The sequence below is a fragment of the Tupaia chinensis genome, unplaced genomic scaffold, assembly GCF_000334495.1.
Source record: "Tupaia chinensis unplaced genomic scaffold, TupChi_1.0 Scaffold000237_1, whole genome shotgun sequence".
Taxonomy (NCBI): Eukaryota; Metazoa; Chordata; class Mammalia; order Scandentia; family Tupaiidae; genus Tupaia; species Tupaia belangeri.
This window is the reverse complement of record NW_006159715.1, coordinates 1,850,520-1,855,613: the sequence shown is the minus strand read 5'-3', so window position 1 is coordinate 1,855,613 and position 5,094 is coordinate 1,850,520.

The following is a 5,094-nucleotide window of genomic DNA, read 5'->3' as shown; positions in this document are numbered from 1 at the left end:
CAATCCCTTCTCCTCCATTCTCCTCTCGGGATCTTGGGCACGCACGCACAAGCCCCCGGCGTGAGTTTTAAGCCACCGGGTCCGAGACGGGAACCGTGGTCACCTACATGGGAGTCCAGCGACATAGCCACCACGCTAACTGTTGGCTCCATCCCTTGGGCATCTTTCCCTTCGGTATCTTGGGCCACTGGAGGAGAGAGAAAGGAAAGGGAATTGTGGGTAATATGTATGTGGGCCCTGAGATCGCGATAACTGACTCCTGCCCGGGGTTTCAGATTTAAAGTGACAGGACTTCTTTAGCACAATGAAATCTGAAGAGTGCTTAGATTGTTCTGGGCTAGCTGCGTCCGCTGACCGCGACGCGGCACGGAGAGCTCGGGAACCGAGAGGCTGCGTGGCTGGGGGAGAGGCACCGGTAAGCGCGGGCCCGGGGGTGGGTTGACTTTCCTCTCTAAAAAAACAGACACGCAGAAACAGAATTGGTTGGTTGGTTCGTTCATTCATTCTCCCTGCCTTGCACCAGGCCTCCAGTCAGCGGGGCGTACCCCCCCCACCCCCACCCCACAGGCGCCTGTTGGCTCAGCAAGGAGACCCCAATAGGCAGCGGGTACCCCAGCCCTCTCCTAGACACCCTGGGTTTATATTAGGGTCTACAGTTGTGTATCAGACAGGATCCAATGCAGGACCAGATGTGTAACTTGATCTTCATCATAGTTTTAGAGTATGACCAATATGGAGTTGAGATGGGCAAATTGGCATAGGAAACTCTTAGCTATCTGGGAATTATGGTCTAATTACCCGTCTATCCCTTCTTACTGGAATTTGACTCTCAGGGGACTCTGGGGTTGACATGTTTGATCTGGGAAAGGTAAAATGGCAGGGAAGGATAGGAACAGTTTTTTCTTTTTTTTTTTTTTTTTAAGAGAGAGGCAGAGAGACATAAAGTGAGAAATCACCCCCCGGGGGGATGGTCACGCTGCAATCCCTTCTCCTCCATTCTCCTCTCGGGATCTTGGGCACGCACACACACGCACCCGGCGTGAGTGTTAAGCCACCAGGTCGGAACATGAACCGTGGTCGACTACTTGGGAGTTCAGCGACATAGCCATTACGCTAACTGCTGGTTCCAAGGAACACATTTCACTTAATGCTAGTTTGAGTTTAGAGAGAAATGTGAAAGACTAATGCAAAGAGCTAGTGGTTTTGGTCTACGAGGTGCTGCCAAAATGGCCTTGAACTGGTTCACCTAGGGCCTGTTCTTGCCCTGGGGAGGGACAATGTGAGAACATAAAGGACTGCTAAGTCAAGCCTATTAAGGCCTCGGTGGAATGGACCATCCTCACAAACACCATGAAGCAAGATCTTAGCATGAGACAGGAAAGCTTGAGAGAGTTTGTTGGTCATTGCCGTTCTCGTGCATTTTTACTCCAGAAATGGTTTGTTAGCTTGGAGCAATTGCTTTTCACTAATACTCAAATACCTGCCATCTATAGCTTATGGGATGACAGAACTAGACCTTATTCCACCTGTACTACTGGCTGAGGGAGGGCATGGAAAGAGAACTGGTGCGAAGGCCTAGGCTGCTTTGCTTCTTTTTACCGAGGGAAACTGGGAAGTAGGCTGTTTCTCTCATGCAAGTCATTATTGCTCTGAAAGTTGAGAGTGTGGGTACTGTGTCTCACCATTGGTGCTTTGGACATCATCTGTCATAGCTGCCTTCTGCTTCTCAGCCAGAGCAGTTCCTCTGTGTTGGAGGTAGGGGTAGCAAACCAACATATTAATATTTGGGCACGATGCTCTGAGAGTTGACCTTTGCACCCCAAACTACCACTCATTATTATTTAAAAATATTATTTATTCATTTAAATTTGCTATAGGGCACATGTACTCATGAGAGAGAGAGAGAGAGAGAGAGAGAGAAAGAGAGAAAGCACTACCCAGGATATGCCCACATCACAATTCCTTCTTCTCCATTCTCCTCTTGAGATTTTGGGCATTCAGGCACATGCATGTGGCATGTTTTCTAAGCTGCTGGGCCCAGGACTCTAATTACACAATTGGCCATATGGGATTCAGCCTCCTAAACCACCTCATCACTGGCTGGTCCTATGTTTTACTTTAAGCTTATTTATTTCTTACAAGAGAGAATCAAAGAGAGAGAGAGAGAGAGAGAGAGAGAGAGAGAAAGAGATATGCAGACACCCTCGACAGGGTGTTTATGCCACCATCCACCCCTCCTGGATCATAGACATGCATGTGTGTGTATGTGCTCAGAGTAATCAGGGAGATCCTAGGACATGAATCCTGGACATTTCCCATGTGAGTCCAGTTGTGTTACCACTGCACCACTGCCCAATCCTTGATATTATTTTAAATGGACATGTATAGTGTAATTTTTCAGTATATGAATGCCATGTGTAATAATCAAATTGATATAATTAGCATATTCATCATTCCAAACATTTATCATTACTCAGTATGGGGCTCATCATTATTTTCTTAGTAAGGTTTTGTGTGGCTATAATTAACAAAATTTGACTTCTCTAAAGCATCCTTCTAACCAGAAATGGTCCAGAGAACCGAATCATGCTGGGGTGGGAATGTCAGTCCTCAGGGAATCAGGCTGGGCAGATACCTTGGCAGACATCTACAATAATATTATTTCATGTTCATTAGTTTATTTCTCCAGCCAGTTTATGACCACTTGGTCTTCTTCATTTTCTTCTATTTCTAGTGAGTACCTTACTCATATTAGGCAACCCAGCAAATATTAAATGTATCTTAAAAAACCAGGTTTCATGCCTATGTTATTATTCATACTTTTATTATCACACTTGGTTTTACATTTTTGAAGGATGGTGGTCTCTGATTAAGTATGCTGCTTAATTACAATTTATTTTGATGCTTGAGAAAAATATTTGATGTAGATCTGTTGATAATATAATTTTGTTGGGACCAGCAGTTAGCGTAATGGCTATGTCGCTGGACTCTCACGTAGTCGACCGTGGTTCGCATCCCGGACCCGGTGGCTTAAAACTCATGCCGGGCATGTGTGCATGTGTGTCCAAGATCCCAAGAGGAGAATGGAGGAGAAGGGATTGTGGCGTGACCATCCCCACTGGGGGTTGATTTCTCGCTTTCTGTCTCTATGTCTCTCTCTGTCTGTCTGGCGAGTACACGCGCCCTATAGCAAAAACCTCTCCAAAAAAAAAAAGAAACATAATTTTGTCTAATCAAATGATCATTATGGAAGTTCAGTGTTCTAGCTACAATTTTAAGGGACATTGTTTTCCTCCTAATTTGAAAACTATACAAAAAAATACAAAAGTTTTTCACAATAAAAAAGTATAGAAACAAGAAGTTGATGATCAAAAGAACACATATCAAAAGATTATAGCACCACTGCCCAATCCTTGATATTATTTTAAATGGACATGTATAGTGTAATTTTTCAGTATATGAATGCCATGTGTAATAATCAAATTGATATAATTAGCATATTCATCATTCCAAACATTTATCATTACTCAGTATGGGGCTCATCATTATTTTCTTAGTAAGGTTTTGTGTGGCTATAATTAACAAAATTTGACTTCTCTAAAGCATCCTTCTAACCAGAAATGGTCCAGAGAACCGAATCATGCTGGGGTGGGAATGTCAGTCCTCAGGGAATCAGGCTGGGCAGATACCTTGGCAGACATCTACAATAATATTATTTCATGTTCATTAGTTTATTTCTCCAGCCAGTTTATGACCACTTGGTCTTCTTCATTTTCTTCTATTTCTAGTGAGTACCTTACTCATATTAGGCAACCCAGCAAATATTAAATGTATCTTAAAAAACCAGGTTTCATGCCTATGTTATTATTCATACTTTTATTATCACACTTGGTTTTACATTTTTGAAGGATGGTGGTCTCTGATTAAGTATGCTGCTTAATTACAATTTATTTTGATGCTTGAGAAAAATATTTGATGTAGATCTGTTGATAATATAATTTTGTTGGGACCAGCAGTTAGCGTAATGGCTATGTCGCTGGACTCTCACGTAGTCGACCGTGGTTCGCATCCCGGACCCGGTGGCTTAAAACTCATGCCGGGCATGTGTGCATGTGTGTCCAAGATCCCAAGAGGAGAATGGAGGAGAAGGGATTGTGGCGTGACCATCCCCACTGGGGGTTGATTTCTCGCTTTCTGTCTCTATGTCTCTCTCTGTCTGTCTGGCGAGTACACGCGCCCTATAGCAAAAACCTCTCCAAAAAAAAAAAGAAACATAATTTTGTCTAATCAAATGATCATTATGGAAGTTCAGTGTTCTAGCTACAATTTTAAGGGACATTGTTTTCCTCCTAATTTGAAAACTATACAAAAAAATACAAAAGTTTTTCACAATAAAAAAGTATAGAAACAAGAAGTTGATGATCAAAAGAACACATATCAAAAGATTATACATACTGGGTTGGAAAAATCATGATTATTTTTCTATGCAAATATGTACCATGACTTTTCTGATAATCTAATATTTATTTATATTACCTACTATTTTAGCATCAATAGAATAGTTACATATTTAATTTTCATAAAAATTTTTCTCTAATTCTATGAACGAATAGCAATTCATGTATATTAATGGAAGGACACTAGCAATTGGGACTATTATTCTACATTTAAAATTTTTACTATAAATGATGAAGAATACTTTCTGTATGGCTTTTTTCTTCCCTCACTCAATGCAAAATTATGCAAAGTTAAATACTTTGAAATACTTAGAAGTGCGAGTCAATGAATCCAATTCTGCAAATGGAAAGGTAGCCTATTAATTTCTTCTTAGGGGCTTATTAACTCAAGCCACAAAACAGACTAGTTAGAAAAGCATCCATTATGGGTAAAATAGAGGAATCAAGTAACTTTTTTCCCCTTCAAACTGGTGAGAGTGTATACAACCATTTTTAATGAACAATGCTGAACCATTCTCAGCATGAAAATATTTAACAACTCTTCTAAGATAAGCAAGAATCCTACTTCTATTTATCTCTGACAGAGCCTTGCAAAGAACGATGCACTGAGCAGGTGCACGACACCTACTTTTAGAGA